An 18,017-nucleotide genomic window follows, 5' to 3' on the forward strand; every position below is an offset into this window, starting at 1 on the left:
TTTAATGGCACACTTTGCATTATGGCTTTTTACCGCATAATAGTTTAACCAGAAAATATCGGTAAAAGATTTGACTTAAATTTAGTAAAAATTTTGGGAAATCTAGGTTATGGTTGTGAAGTTTTAGGATTTTGGGTATCTAGGGGTTTTTGATGGCACTTAATCCATTTCCACTATAAAAAATAAAATGATTTAAACGGTGTTATAATTAAACATTTTGAAAAAGAAAAAAAATCGTTAGATTCCTACTAAAAATAGCTTTCTCAGCAAAATTGTAGCCTGGATAGACGTCGCCTTTTACAACTATCCTTAACATAAAGCCCTATTGTGTCTACATTTTTACAACTATCCACGTTACTTGTTAACATAAAGCCCTCTTGACTAAGTGTCGTGGTAATATTCCAATTAAAATATTTTAATTGTAATGGTTAAGGGTACTCATAGCCAAAAGTTGTGCATGTGGATCTTAGATTGTTTTTTTTTTCCAATTTGTTTTGGGTTATTGAAGAGTGTATTACGAGCTTAGATTCATCTTAACTCTGGTTCTATAAACTGATCAAATCTCTCGAGGTGCAAACATTTTCACAAATTTTTCACTCAAAAAAGAGGTTTGCACCTCGAGAGATTTGATCTCTCTTGGAGTTTGATAGATCCAACCATTTTTTTGAAAAAAAATATATGAAATTGTGGCCTATGTAGACAACACTTTTTACAATTATCCACGTTACTTGTTAACATAAATCCCTCTTGTGTCTACCATTTTATAACTATCCATGTTACTTGCTAACATAAAGCCCTCTTGACTAGGTGTCAATAGTAATATTCCAATTGAAATATTACTTGCTAACATAAAGCCCTCTTGACTAGGTGTCAGTAGTAATATTCCAATTAAAATATTACTTGCTAACATAAAGCCCTCTTGACTAGGTCTCGGTAGTAATATTCCAATTGTAATGGTTTTTGGTTATTAAAGAATGTATTACTAGTTTAGATCCATCTTAACTCTAGTTCTAGGAGCTCTATAGATCAGAGTTAAGATAGATCTAAGCTAGTTTAATTATTAATAATTTAATTTTTATTTTTATGTATTTTTATTGAATAATTTTATTAATAAATTTTTTAATTTAATTATGAAATGAGATATGATTTTCAGGCATGTAATATTGATAAGCCATGATATTGTAGCAAAACTCATTCACAACTTAATAATATCTATGATAAAGTGGGGGTGAATATCCATAGTTAAAAATCTCGTTATATTGTAAGTATTAAGCTTTTATGTGCTCATTAATGAATTTTAAATATAGCTACAAAATTATTATTTTAACTTATATGGTAAAATGGATCTTAATTAATAGTCACTATATATATCTTATATATTTTAATGTGATAAGGGGTTTAGATATAGCTTAAAATTAATTATATTTTTTTTTTCTTTAGATTTAATTAAAAAAATGTTATAAAATTAAATTAAATTAAATTAAATATTTATAAAATATTTTGATTGTAAAATGAGAGATGGTTTTTGGGCATGTTGTATTGAAGCCACAATATTGGCCCATGGTATTGTAATAAAGCCTATTTATGGTTAAAAATATTATTATATTGTAAGTAAAATCGATCTTAACTTATAAAAAAAATGAATTTTATTACTTTTAACTTTTTAAGGACACTACAACATCTCCCCATATTAGACTAGATATTAATTTTAACCTTTTATTATTATTTAATTGAGCTAACATATAAATTTTTAAAAATCATACATCTACATATCTCCCCTATACTAGATCCCTCTAGACCCAACAACACAATTCTATAATTATTTAACATAACATATAAAGTTATATATATAAAACTATAGTTCATAACTATATAACTATATAAATATAAATATAACTATTTTTTAACTATTATTATAATATCACATAGTCATCTCTCTCTAGTTTATAACAATTTTATAGCTATTTAACATAATCTATATATAAAAAAAAACATAACATAATATTAACTAGATAGTTTATAATATAATTATATAACTAGATATATAATTTAACAATCATATATATATATAACTATTTATCATAACATAAAGTTATTTGACATCATATATATATATATATATATAACCTAATATATATATATGCATAACATAATATAACTATAACATCTAACATAGCATATATCCATATATATATAATATAAATATATATATATATATATATATATATATATATGTTTCAACAATGCATCATTTTTAGACACACTAAATTCATCATGAAAAGTGCATTTGGTCTAGTGAATAAAAGTATTTAGACTCTTTTCTAATTTGTACCATATTGTTTCATTATGTAGTGTGTTGTACAAGAAACATTGTCTTCATGTGCTTGCACCTAGTACCTGTCATGTGTCAAAGTCAAATATTAAGAACTTAAAGTCTATTGGAGTACTTGGTTGACATGAAATTTTATTAGTTTTGTAAATAGGTTTATTTCAATTTTTTACATATATATTTACATGTTTATGTGCTATGAATAAAATGCATTATTTAGAAACGAGAAAAAGTGTGAAGGTAGATTTAATCACTTCCTTCAATTGTGTTTACATGGAACTCAATACTTTAGCCAATAAATTATCAAAAAATGGACTCTAAAGTTTAGGACTTCAGACTAGATTATTCTGCTCTAGTTTATAAATGGTTTTTTTGTCAACATTCTGTTATGAAACCAGCTCACAAAAAGATAGAAAAGATAGATCAACGACTTAAAAATCAGCCTCTTCAAGGGGGCAACCTCCTTTACATTACACAAATGAACAATTCTTGGATGATACACATGACAATACCTCCTTTCTATATATAGGAGTCTAAGGGGTCCCAATACAATCAGAGCCTACATAACAATAATATTGTTGGGGCACAACAATAACAGTAGTGGGCTTCTATGGGGAATAATAATAACATGGGGATTATATGGGCACAATAATACAATAAGGGGGTTTCACTAATAACAATAAGGGGTTACACTAGTAGTATAGGGACCTAACATGCCCCTCTCCTTCAAAAAGTGTTGTCCTAAATGCTTGAGTAGTTATGGATGCTTCTGTATAAAATTCTCATCCTCCCATGTGGAATCTTCTACTTGTAAATTCTTCCACTTGATGAGATAATCTAAAATTGATCGATTCCTTAGTTGTCAATTTCTTGTTTTTGTGACTACTTCCAGTTCTAATATGATCTTTCCTTCCTCGTCAAGTTCTGGAAATATTGTTTGAACTGGGATCTTCTCACCTATAACCTTCTTTAAGCATGAAACATGGAAATTTGGGTGCACTCGGGAAGATGCAGGAAGCTCCAATTTGTATGCCATAGTACCAATCTTTTGTAACATCTTGTACGTACCATAATACTTTGGTGATAATTTATTATCCTTCTTAGCTTGCTTGAGGGACATTTGTTTGTATGGTTGTAGTCGTAGAAATACCTAGTCACCTACATCAAAACTTCTTTCGTTGTGATGTTGATCTCCCTGCTATTTCATTTTATTCTACATCAAAGTGAGGTTATCCTTTAACAATTTGAGAACTTGTGGCTGATGCTCAATGTGATCTTCCACTGCGTGAACCTTAGAATTTTCTTTCAAAGATGATGTGATGGATGGTGGATGATATCCATAAAGTGCCATAAATGGGGTCATTTTTTCTACACTATGGAAGGAAGTGTTATACCACCATTCAGCCACAGGCAACCACTTGACCCATTATGTCTATTTATCAGATACAAAGCAACGAAGATATCCTTCCAAACATTTGTTCACTATCTCAGTTTTCCCATCAGATTGAGGATGATAAGATGAGTTATGAGCTAACTGAGTACCCAAATATTCCACCTCTTGTACTCCAAAGAAACATTTGGTGCTTTTTGCATATAATTATTTCTCCTCCAATAGTTTGAGCACCCTCTCTACATGTTGAACATGATCCTTCCAAAACTTGTTGTAGATTAGTATATCTTCAAAAAATGCTAAAACAAATTTTCTAAGGAAGGGTTCGAAAATAGAATTCATCAAACCTTGAAATGTATAAGGTGCACTGGTAAAGCCAAAAGGCATGACCAAAAATTCATAATGACCCTCATGAGTTCTAAATGTTGTTTTTGGAATGTCTTCAATCTTCATTCCAATTTGAGGATATCGTGAACGAAGATCCATCTTGGTGAAGTAAATTGTTCCATGTAATTCATCCAATAATTCATCAATGATAGGAATGGGAAATTTATCTTTAATAGTAAGCTTGTTGAGCTCCCTATAATCCAGACACATGTGCCATGATTTGTCCTTCTTGTGTACCAACACCACTGGAGTAGAGAAAGAACTTTGAATAGGTTGAATTATACCAACCTCAAGCATTTCGGAACCATACAATGTACATTCAATTTTACTCTTTTGGCCATATGGAGATGTGGAAAAATAGATGATTTTGATGTGGGAACCTCTATTGAACATAATTGTGCAATTATGCCCCGTTGTTCTTTCTTCAAAAGCTCTGTCATGCTGCTAGAGCTGATTATCTTTCTTGGTTTCCCTTTGATACCCCTTAATTCAACTTCGTTTCCTTCCCAAAAAAAATTAAGAAAAGTTCTTGAAATTAAAAGTTATCGTACCCGAAGATTGTAGCCATTAGACTCATAGTACAACATTTCCACCACCCATTGGAATGGGAAGCATTGGACTATTCAAGGCATATTCTCCATGGATAGCTTGATATTATGGCACTTTCCAGAGCAATTTTTGGTTCCTCCATTTCCAACCATTACTTGAAACTCTGGTGTTGGACATAGGAAGAAATTCAATTCCTTGGCTATCTTACAATGAATAAAATTATGGGTACTACCCAAATCAATCGACACTATTACCTTTTTGTTCTTGATATTCCCTTCTATCTTGATAGGTTGAGGAGTGGTAATTCTAGTCAATGTATTACAAGATATGGTCAGATTCTTTTCTTCTTTCTCTGGGATTGGTTCCTAGTTTATATCCTCTTCTTTTTACTTTTCTTGTTCCATTTCTTGCTCCTCTTCCTCATCTATGTAAATTAATTTCTTATCAGCACACTTATGACCTTTAGCGTATTTTCTATCACAATTGTAACAAATCACTTTTTCTCTTTTTCTTCAATTGTTGTGGTGTCAACCTTTTAGGTGGTGAAAGGTTAGGAGAAACAAAACTTCCATCTTTATAGTTGTGAGTGGTAGGATTCCCTGTTGCCATAATTTTCCTTCCCATTTTTCTTGCCAACCTAAATGCCTTCTCAAATGAATCAGGTTCCCAAAGTTGAACCTCATGTTGGAAGTTATCATTTAAAGTCCCTTTGAAACACATCAATCATATGTTCCTCTGGAATATATTTTACCTTATATTCAATTTCGGAAGTCCTTAATGTGCTCCATCATTGAACCATTTTGTTTGAGATTTATCAATTGGCTAAAAAAGGCGTGCATTTTGTATCCTCATAATGTGCTATCATTTCTTCCGTAAAAATTTCCCAAGTGACAAATTGTTTACGAGAGCGAAGCCATCGATACCATACAAACTGATTGGTTCCAAATATAATGTTACAATGCGTTTAGAATCTATTTGTTGCTACTTCCTCTGCCATACCTCCAAATGCATCAACCACATCATCTGTCATTGCTAATCCACGACCACCACCTCCATTGATATCATCATCCCCGTTGACGCAACCAGTTTTAGTTCTCGTACAACCTCCTCCAGCAGTCATGGCAAGGTTTTCCCCTCTATTATTACCTAGTCAACTTGTTGCCCTACCTAAAAACTATAGCTAAAGGTTTCCATTTTTTTATGGAACTTCAGACATCACAGCTCAGCAACATGTTGGCAAATAAGTGGATTTCATCGATCTCAAAGAGGTTGATGATGAGGATGCTAAAATGAGAATCATAGCACAAAGATTTTCTGGAGAGGTCAAGAAGTGGTTTCATGGTTTGATGGCTGCTTCCATCAACAACTCTCGGTAGCTGAAAAACTTGTTTTTAGCCCGATAGCAAGAAAATAAGAATCCACTACGGATTTTGGCTCAATACAACTCCATGAAGAGACATCCAAATGAAATAGTGCAAGAGTTCACCACTAGATTCAATAAGGTGTACAATTCTATCCCTGATGACATGAAACCTCCCCCTGGATTAGCATTCCTCCACTATCCTGATGCCTTTGACCTATACATGGCTTTTCAACTTAGGAAGAGAAGCCCTGCCACCTTAGAAGACATGCAAAAAAATGGAGTGAGTGTTGAAGCCAATTTGTGATTAAGAAATCTAAAATGAAGCCAGAGAAGAAAATTGCCATAAAGGAGGAGTCCTCCTCTTCTTCTGATGGTAAACTTGACACCCTTAAAAAATCATGGAAAGAATGATGGAGAGAATGACCATTGCAAACTAACAGGTAGAGCCTTCAATAAGGAATCCAAATTATAGGGTTTAGCAGCAGTCATGATTCAAAAATAAGCAGAAAGAGTAGAAGAATCAAGATACTTGGGGACATCAGGAAATTATAACTCCATTTCAGAAAAATTACACTCAAGGCCCAGAAGAAGAAGAAGAAGAAGAGATTTCTGAAGCAAACCATTTCTTTGATCATGATCAACATGATCATCTATGTATTTTTCTAATTGAGGAAGATCAATTATCTCAAGATTCTACTGCACCAAGTGATCAGCAACTTGTCCTCTCAAATGATGATGTATTGGCAGTGTAAACCGAAGAATACCAAAGGGGCTATTAAAATGCTCTCAACCATGTGCAAAAGAAGTACAATTTGAGGAGCAGAAATGTGCCTATTACATTGAATCAAAAGAGGCAAAGTGCTTAGAGAGATGCCCAATACAAAGAAACATCCCTCGTCGATCAAAACAAAGAAAAGGAGATTGTTGTTATAATTCGGGACAAGACCAAAGAAGCCTCTACTAACAATGTAAGGAAGGATAAGTAGACTCAAAGTGAAGGTCGGAGAAAGGAGTCTTCTACCAAAGGACAACCCAACAACACTTCAAAAGAGGTAGAGAAGCAATCTAACTTCTTTATTTTTTGAATGAAATTTCTATGTTGAAAATTTCTATCCCTCTAACTGAACTAGCCAAGAATGATAAATATAAGTTTCAGATTGCCAAGATGTTAAAGGTACGTCAGATGTTAGATATGGTTAATGTCACTGATGATCACCCTGAAATTCTGTTTGGCCCAGCCGTAGATGGGAATCTAGAAGATAGTGAAGTCCCACCATTCTACCTTAGTCTGAAAATCCATGATTTTATCCTTCATAATGCCATGTTAGATTCTGGGGCCTCAAACAACCTCATGCCTAAAGCCATTATGAAAAAACTGGGATTGGATATCACTCGACCATATCATGATCTCTATTCTTTTGATTCGGGAAGAGTGAGGTGTCTCGGTCTTATCAAATACTTGGTAGTGTCTCTGGACCAGATTCTGGCCAAGAATGTGTTGATGGATGTGGTTGTTGTAGATATTCCTCCAAGGTTTGGTATGCTGCTCTCTCGGCCTTGGCGAGGAAAGTTAAAAGGCACCTTACAACTTGATTTCTCTTACGCTACTGTACTGGTGTTCGGGCAACTTAGAAAATTGTACTGAGAGAAAAAGATGAAGTTCATGACTAGTAGCAAAGAGAAACCTAATAACCACCCTATTCATGTTGTACATACCGACTTAGAGTCCTTTATTTTGTATAATGATATGAGTTCAGTAGATGATGATAGTTAGATTGTTGAAATTTCATAAATTTCAGAAGTTATAAGTAGTGTACATAAGGATTTGATTGCAGAAAAAGTGAAATAGGATGTAGACAGTTTGCAGCCAGGAAGTTCACCTAAAAAGACTATTGAGTCAGTGCAAGAAACAAAAATTGTCGAGACAACGAGTCATCCTCCAACAAGTAAAATAGATCATCCCTCCAAATTTCAGTTTCCTGATGAAGAAGATGGTCTTTAGACCCTGCAGTTTGACAGAGCATTAGGAAAGGAAGGACCCAGGATTGGCATGTGGATTCATGGCCCCTTGAATCAGTCAGGTAAATTCCCTCTCAATGTAAGATTAAGCTCATATAAGTTGGATTTTGATTGCTCAAATAACGAGTCAGAGTACGAAGCATTGATTGTCGAACTTAAAATTCTCAAAAAGATGGGAGAAAAGAAGATTTCAATTTGTGGTGACTCTAAGTTGGTGATTAAACAGGTAAAAGGGGAGTACCAGGCCAAGCATCCAAGGATGAGAGCTTATCAAAATGTTGTCCTTGATATTCTCAAAACTCTTTTAGAATATAAATTCTCTTTGATTCCTAGAAGTCAGAATTTTATGGTTGATTCCCTTGCCACTGCAACAAGTATGTTTAAAATCCCCATCTAGGCCAATAAGAAGTTTTCAATTAATGTCAAGCATCGTCCAGTGGTCCCTGACAATCTGAGATATTGGCAGGATTTTTGGGATGATAAGAAAATTAATAATGTTCTTTAAATGGAAGATGAATTCTTGCATTCCCATATTGATGACGTGTATGATGAGAATGATCAGGTAATTGAGGTTATGAGGTTGAAGTGTTGCAGTTTAAAGAAAATAACATTCCACGAGGTGTTGTGCCTTAGAAGAGTTATTTGATCACAATGATGTCGCCAAAAACCCAACAATGGTCCCCAAAGAAGCAGGTGTTGAAAATATAAACATTGGCACAACTGACAAGCCAAATATTGTCAAGTTGTCAAAGTCTCTATCCCCTAAGATGAAAGGTAAATACGTTTCTTTAATGGTTGAATTTTTTGATGTATTTTCTTGGGACTATTCAGATCTAAAGGTGTATGAAAAGAACATCATCCAACATATTATACCATTCAAGCCTGTTTTTCAGAAATCTAAAGAAGAGATTATTTTCCATGGTGTAGGACAAACTACTGAGGCACATAATTTCAAAATATGACATTCACATTGACCCGACAAGAGTTGAAGTAATCCAATAGTTGGATTTCCTGAGAAACAAAAGAGAGATTCAATCTTTCAATGGAAAAATCAACTTTGGAGGAGATTCATCCCCAACCTTGCTAAACACCTGAGAGAGATGACTAATATGATGAAGAAGGACAGTGAGGTAAGATGGTCAGGATATGCAAAGAAATCATTCATTCAATTCAGTTAAATTTTCATTGTCTTATGCTACCACCTTGATCAACCCTAATTATACTTTAGATTTCATCATATTTTTAGTTGCTTTCGAGCACAATTTGGTTGTTGTCCTAATGCAAAAAAAAGGACCAAAAATTGAACAACCCATAGTCTTTTTGAAAGCTCTAAAGGATTTTAATGTATACATTCTTCATTCGCACATTCTAACTTATATTCCAACTACAACAATGAAGGATGTTCTCATGCAGACAAATCTAGAAGGTAGGTGGGGAAAATGGATAGCAACGATGCTAGAATACGATCTAGAGATAAAACCGACAAAGTTGATCAAGGGACAACGTTTGGCAAAGCTCATGGCTGAATCTAACTTGCACGCATTGGATATAAATCTAATCGCTACCCTCTCTAAAGAAGAAGTGGAAGACTTGCCGATACAAGTATCATAGATTTTTATTTCATCTCCTTGGTATTCTGACATTGTTTATGTACTTCAGCATTTGAATCCTCCGCTAGAAGTGCCAAGAAGTAAGGGTAGATCATTGAAATTAAAAGCTTCAAAATACTGCATCCTTGATAGTGTTTTATTTTGGAAGGATCCGGGTGGTGTGTTGTTGAATTGTCTTGTCGAAAGTGAGGAAAAGGAAGTAATGAATGACTTTCACGAGGGAGATTGTGGCGGTCACCTCTTCTGGAAAACCACAGCCAACAAGATTTTGAGGGCTGGTTTTTATTGGCTGAGTCTTTTTGTTGACGTATATAAAACTGTGATGAGCTGTCATGAATGTCAGATTTTTCTAGGGAAAAGAAAACTGCTACCATTGCCATTACAACGCATTTCAGTCTCGGCAACATTTCAGCAGTGGGGTCTTGATTTTACTGGGGAGATTCATGCTTCATCTTCAGCCCAGCACAAATGGATCTTAACAGCCACAGATTACTTCACAAAATGGATTGAGGCGATCCCAACCAGACAAGCTACTGATTCGGTAATCATTCAATTCATTGAATCTAATATCTTGTCAAGATTTGGTTGCCCGCAGAAAATAATCATTGATAAAGTTGTTGCCTTCAAGTCAAAAAAGATGATGGAATTATGTGAAAGGTGTTAGAGTCAGTCTTTTCAGTCCTCCGGCAGAGATCAAACATGCTCTTACAAAGTTATTTTAAGGTGTCAAGGTCAAATTTTATCATTTCAGTGAGTCTTCAAGTAAAATTTGGTCACTAGGCATTAGGTCTAGGGTTTTTTTTCACTCCTTTCAAATTTGCCCAAATGTAGGTCTATTTCATTATTCAGCTGGGTCTACCATCATTCGGAGGGTTTTCATCATCATCCAAGTTCCACTGGGTCATTTTACAACTTGTTCATGCTTCAGTTGTGCCTAGGCAAGATTCATTTCCCTCTCCTATGGTTTTGAAGGCAATTTCTCTTGGATGGTCAAATCGCAGGCAAAGCTTGTATCCTGATGTTCATCCACCTTCCCCTATCCTTAATGTACCTTATTAAACATTCCCATCACTGAGATCCCCCAAATTCCTCATTTTCACACAAACCCTAGTTTCTTGCTACAACTTGACAATTTTCAAGGCTAGGCCTGTGTTTTGCCCTTTTCGACCCCTTCCCCTCACTCAATTTCAGAGATTACACTTTTCCCTACTTCCTAACATCCCTCCCTACTTCCCAAAATTTATTCAAGAATTTAGAAGCCCGTTACCCCCTTCATTTCGCTTCATTTCAACAAATCCCCTGTTCCACACATCGGGGTAGGTTTTACTCAAATGATGTTTCTGAGCAAAGAAAAGAAGAATTTGGAAAAAATGAGAGATTTTTTGTCCACAACAGGCCCATGAAAAAAAACCTCCTTCAATTTTTACACAGGTGTCATGGTTTAAGAGAAATGTCAAAAATACCATTGCCTCAGGGAATTGAATGCACCTCTAGAGTGACCTTTGGGAAAATCAAGTTTTCTCCTAGCGTGGCTGGACAAATGACTTTCTTGATGATTCAAATGATGACTAGACACAAATATCTTTCCAATGAGCTATCATGAGCTCAATTTGGAGTTGAGAAAGACCTTCAAAAGTTGACTGCAACATCACTCTGCCTTGAGGCAGCCTCATTCTGCACATTTTTACCAGTCTTGGGAGATTTGACTTTTGACAAGGCAAATGAAATCTAAATTGAAAAATTCCAGTTGGGTTGGAAATTAGACTCAAAGACCTTTCCAACGAGCTATCCTGCACCCAATTTGGACACCGGGAAGGCCTCCAAAATTGGTCTGCAAGAAGGCACGGTGCACAGGTGCGACGCACTCAGGGTCCGCACCTGTCACAAAGAAAAGGTGTGGTCAGGTCGGCAGGATCCATGACCATTAGGTGCGGGACCGCAGGTAATGTGAAGAAAAAGTGTGGACCTAGACATTTTTTAGCACAACACAAGTTTTTTCTCCCTGTGCATCGTGCCACTGGCGCGACGTTACAAATCTAGAGCTCCAAATGAGGAATGGTTTGCATTTTTGGATTCAGCATGGAAAATCACGACTACTGGTGCCCGGACAAGAAATTTGGGCAATATCTGAGTCTCTAGGAGGTCAAAAACACCCAACAAATGGCCTCTCTGCCCCTTTTTTGACACACAGGAAGTAGTCTTGGGAGAATGAAGATTTGGAGGGGCAAATGAGCAACAAATTCAAAAATTCCAGTGGGGTTAGAAAGTAGACAGGACAGGCTTTCCAAAAAGCCCACTTGGGCACATTTTGGACACTTTCAAGTGCCCCAAAACAGGTCCCAAAGTAGTGCGGTGCACAGAGAAAATGGCGCAGTACACAGAGGAAAATTTGCCAAATTTGCTTCCGTTTCGCGAATTTTCGATTCGCGACTTCTCCAAGTCGGCCCGCTCATCTACACTTTGGTTTTTTTGCACCAAAGGTGGAATTTAAAGCATTTTCTTTCCATATGGACTTCTATCCAAGTGGCGAAGGAAGGCAAACGGTCACCCAAGCCAAATGTCATGTTTGTAGCGCTACACCTGTAGCTGATGGTTGGCTCTTCATCTCCATTTTGTAATGATTCAAGTAACTCCCCAACCCTTGGGTGTTCTATCCCTTCATGTCACATTCTATATATTGTAAGTAAGCTATTTCCAAAGGGTTGGTTGGCTTGTAATTTCTGGGAGACTTGTGGGAAAGAAACTCTGTTTCTTCACTGTGTAATTTTGACAGAGAATTAATGAAAGGTAGCGGCTCTGTTTCATGAGATTCTTGTGGTTGTGAGTGTAGCAAATGTGTCCCTTATGTTTTCATAGGTATTTCATTGTGTTTCATAATTCAATTCATGTTCATTTCCAGTGAAATTTTCTGAGTGAGATTAGGTAGAATTCAATTTTATTGCTCTTCCTGTGGGAAAATTTCATGTTCAGTGTTTTTCTTCTGTTGAAAAGGATTCATGTAACTATGCCCTTTTCACTTTCTTCAACAATCTATTCATTCCGCGTTACCTCAAACTAAATTGCTACATTTTCTGCCTGCCTTGCCTCACGGAATAATCTATGCCTTTGTATTAAATTCTCTGTTCTTTGCTGAGCATTGGTCCCATACCATCCCAGAAGCTCGGTCATTCATACAAATTGTTTCTTGCATCCATATTCACTTACTAGCCTAAGATAAATATTTCATTGTAAGTCATCTCAGACCGTTTTTTTCTTACCTATTTACTGAGCGTGACTCGGAGAGAGCCCTCTCCTGTTCTGGTAGGGCTAGCTACCAGACTGAGCGTGGTTTGTGGTTACCCTGATTTTGCCTTCCTTCAGCCTAAGGCAGATTTAGGTGCTAACATAGTGGCGACTCCACTGGGACGAAAATGGTTTGCTTGAATATTTTCTTGCCCCAGTACATCTATCAAGTTCAAACCTGATGGTTGATGGTGAACAGCGATCAGACATAAGATGACTGAAATCATTCACCTGGCGACTCCATTCACTGAAGAATCCAGCAATCGGTGCTTCATGGTGACTCCACTGCAGAGAGGTCAGTAGCTTTGAGATTTTCAAGATGGATCGGGTTGCAAGAAGATACGCTCCCATGAGCCGAGATCACATTCCAGGCTTTCCAAATAAGATTCCGAAAGTAGATTGGTCAAGGAATTTGCCTACGTTTAAAGATGATGGTAAGAAGGACGTTGCTTTACATCTAGTTTGATTTCACATGCATATTCGCAAGTTGAAGGTTGATTTTCTTGAAGATTGCTTAATGAAGATATTCATGGCCACTCTAGAAGGTGAAACCCAATCTTGGTATGAAAGTTTTCCGCCTGCTTGTATTTATTGTTTAAAGGATTTTCATGCCATGTTCATTGAAAGATATAAAGACTCTTATCCATCATTAAATCTAGTTCATGATTGTTGTAAACATGCTTCTACTTTTATTGAAAGCCTTGAAAAATACTACGAGGATGATAATTTTATGGATGATGAGATCATGGAAGCCCTGGATGAAAATCCCTTTCAGCAGCGTAAAGATGATCATGAAAATTTGCAGCATGATCAAGATTGTAGTACGATGAAAGAGCAAATAATTCTGCATCTTGACAGTCAACAGGAATTACATGAAATGGATCAGCAGTATGAGGAATATTTATATACACCTTCACTTGAAATTAATGAATACAATCACTGTTTGAGCGAAAGGAAACAAAAGGTCTTATCTCCTTTGTCTGAAGATGAGATAGGTAAACTCTTGCACGGTTATGTTCCAGCTCAAGCTAAAGCGGATTTGCAGTGCACACATGGTCAAGAAAGTGTTGGTGAAACTTCTTCCTCTTTTGAAAAGGATGACAGTCTTGTGGGAAGCTTTATAGATCAGCAGGCTGAAGATTTCCATATGGCTGGAAATGATGAAAGAAGAAGTTTTGTTTCAGATCTGGTGGAAATAAAAGATGATATGCAAGAAAATGATGTTCCAATCTCAGATAATGGGGATGATAAATCAGATCAAGAGACAGATGGTGAGGAGGAAAAAGAGAGTTGCATGGTTGAGGCTGCCTCAAATGAAGAAAACAGAGGTACAGACCTAACTGACCTTATCTCACCAGAACTAGACCTTCATGAGGAGGTAGCTCATTCCCTCTATGAACAGCAAGATGAGATCTTTGTTCAAGTAAGTGAAAAAGCTCTGGGTGAATTTATGGTAGATGATATAAATGATTGTGTTGGGTTTCAAGAATCATTCGAAGTTTCTTTTCTCATGATTGATGAATGCAAAGACAATCTGGCTGTCATATCATATGAAGGTGACCTACAATACATTCAAGCTACCGAAGAGCAGAACATTCAGGATTGTCTTTCAGACTCTTCCTCATATGTTTCATGTTTTGAAGTGTTCTTTGAAGAGGAAATCTGCTCATTTGCTTGTTCAGAATTTTTTGAGGACCAGGAACATACTTTTTCTGAAGTACATTATGAAGGAAGATCAGAATCAAAAGAAAAAGACATCTTTTCCTAAGCAGGAGGTAAATCTTCATGTTTTCCATGATCCAATGGAAAATCTGTTACAGTCAGCAGTGAAGGTCATTATTGCAATATTCAGTGATGAAGGAGGTCATGGTCAATTATGTTTTTGGAGGCCTAGTTACTAGTATCTGTTGTTGACCAGAAGATCTGATCTGGAGAATCAATCAAGGAGGCATCTACTTGATTGGTTACATTGGAAGACACATTACACATGATTGTACATATTGCATTAGTACACAGGTGGCTATCATCATGATTTGGAACCCTCAGATCTTGATGGACTGCTGCCATTGAAAAATTTCTATGAGTTCTTGTTTTAGTTAAGTCAGTCATGAGTCATTTCCTTTTGTTAGAGTCAAGTTTTTTCAGTCATGTCAGTTTGCATTGAGTCAGTTTTAGTCAAGTTTCAGTCAATAAATGAGTTGAAGTCTTGAGTTGTTTGTCGAAATAATGACTCCATAGCCCAATGGACGAAGGCACTATCTAGCTCTTCCAGAGATCTGTTGTTCTTGGCACCTCCAAGGAGCTACCATCCCCCATTGGAGCCAATGTTAGAGTTGGTCTTGTCAGTCCTCCAGCAGAGATCAAACATGCTCTTACAAAGTGATTTTAAGGTGTCAAGGTCAAATTTTATCATTTCAGTGAGTCTTCAAGTAAAATTTGGTCACTAGGCATTAGATCTAGGGTTTTATTTCACTCCTTTCAAATTTTCCCAAATGTAGGTCTATGTCATTATTCAGCTGCGTCTACCATCATTCGGAGGGTTTTCATCATCATCCAAGTTCCACTGGGTCATTTTACACCTTGTTCATGCTTCAGTTGTGCCTAGGCAAGATTCATTTCCCTCTCCTAGGGTTTTGAAGGCAATTTCTCTTGGATGGTCAAATCACCGGCAAAGCTTGTATCCTGATGTTCATCCACCTTCCCCTATCCTTAATGTACCTTATTAAACATTTCCCATCACTTAGATCCCCCAAATTCCTCATTTTCACACAAACCCTAGTTTCTTGCTACAACTTGACAATTTTCAAGGCTAGGCCTCTGTTTTTCCCTTTTGGACCCCTTCCCCTCACTCAATTTCATAGATTACACTTTCCCCTACTTCCTAACATCCCTCCCTGCTTCCCAAAATTTCCTCAAGAATTTAGAAGCCCCTTATCCCCTTCATTTCGCTTCATTTCAACAAATCCCTTGTTCCACACATCGGGGTAGGTTTTACTCAAATGATATTTTTGAGCAAGAAAAGATGAATTTGGAAAACATGAGAGAGGTTTTTTTCCACAACAGGCCCAAGAAGAAAAACCTCCTTCACTTTTTACACAGGTGTCATGGTTTAAGGAAATGTCAAAAATACATTTGCCTCAAGGAATTGAATGCACCTCTAGAATGACCTTGGGAAAATCAAGTTTTCTCCTAGCTTGGTTGGCCAAATGAGTTTCTTGATGAGTCAAATGATGACTAGACACAAATATCTTTCCAATGCACTATCATGAGCTCAATTTGGAGATGAGGAAGACCTTCAAAATTTGACTGCAACATCACTCTGCCTTGAGGCAGCCTCATTCTGCACATTTTGACCAGTCTTGGGAGATTTGACTTTTGACAGGGAAAATGAAATCCAAATTAAAAAAATTCTAGTTGGGTTAGAAATCAGACTCAAAGACCTTTCCAACGAGCTATCCTGTACCCAATTTGGACGTCGGGAAGGTTTCCAATATTGGTCTGCAAGAAGGCGCGGCGTACTCGGGGTCCGCACTTGTCACAAAGAAAAGGTGTGGTCAGGTCAACAGGATCCATGACTGTTAGGTGTGAGACTGCAGGTAATGTGAAGAAAAAGTGCGCACCTAGACATTTTTTTGCACAACACAGGTTTTTTCTCCTTGTGCATCGCGCCACTGGCGCGTCGCTAAAAATCTAGAGCTCCAATCGAGGAATGGTTTGAATTTTTGGATTCAGCATGGAAAATCACGACTACTGGTGCCCAGACAAGAAATTTTGGCAAGATCTGAGTCTCCAGGAGCTCAAAAACACCCAAAAAATGGCCTCTCTGCCCCTTTTTTGACACACGGGAAGCAGTCTTGGAGAATGAAGATTTGGAGGGGCAAATGAGCACCAAATTCAAAAATTCCAGTGGGGTTAGAAAGTAGACAGGACAGGCTTTCCAACAAGCCCACTTGGGAACATTTTGGACACCTACAAGTGCCCAAACATAGGCTCCAATAGTGCAGCTCACAGAGGAAAAATTGCCAAATTTGCTTCCGTTTCGAGAATTTTTTATTCGTGACTTCTCCAAGTGGGCCCGCTCATCTACACTTCGGTTTTTTGGCACCAAAGGAAAAATTTAAAGAATTTTCTTTCCAGATGGACTTCTATCCAAGTGGTGAAGGAAGGAAAATGGTCACCCAAGCCAAATGTCATGTTTGTAGCGCTACACCTGTAGCTGATGGTTGGCTCTTCATCTCCATTTTGTAATGATTCGAGTAACTCCCCAACCCTTGGGCATTCTATCTCTTCATGGCAAATTCTATATATTGTAAGTAAGCTATTTGCAAAGGGTTGGTTGGCTTGTAACTTCTAGGAGACTTAAAGAAACTCTGTTTCTTCACTGTGTAATTTTGACAGAGAATTAATGAAAGTTAACGGCTCTGTTTCATGAGATTCTTGTGGTTGTGAGTGTAGCAAATGTGTCTCTTATGTTTTCATATGTATTTCGTTATGTTTCATAATTCAATTCATGTTCATTTCCAGTGAAATTTTCTGAGTGAGATTAGGAAGAATTCAATTTTATTGCTCGGCCTGTGGGAAAATTTCATGTTCAGTGTTTTTCTTCTGTTGAAAAGGATTCATGTAACTATGCCCTTTTCACTTTCTTCAACAATCTATTCATTCCACGTTACCTCGAACTAAATTGCTACATTTTCCGCCTGCCTTGCCTCACGGAATAAACTATGCCTTTGTATTAAATTCTCTGTTCTTTGCTGAGCATTGGTCCCATACCATCCCAGAAGCTCAGTCATTCATACAAATTGTTTCTTGCATCCATATTCACTTACTAGCCTAAGATAAATATTTCATTGTAAGTCATCTCAGACCGTTTTTTTTTTGCTTACCTATTTACTGAGTGTGACTCAGAGAGAGCCCTCTCCTGTTCTGGTAGGGCTAGCTACCAGACTGAGCATGGTTTGTGGTTACCCTGATGTTGCCTTCCTTCAGCCTAAGGCAGATTTAGGTGCTAAAAAAAGTATCATATCAAATTGGGGCATTCAATTTCTTATTATCCACAAGGTAATGGACTGGCTGAATCTTCGAATA

The sequence above is a fragment of the Pinus tabuliformis genome, chromosome J (assembly GCF_031772625.1).
Source record: "Pinus tabuliformis cultivar Carrire ecotype Pingquan chromosome J, CPIR1, whole genome shotgun sequence".
NCBI lineage: Eukaryota > Viridiplantae > Streptophyta > Pinopsida > Pinales > Pinaceae > Pinus > Pinus tabuliformis.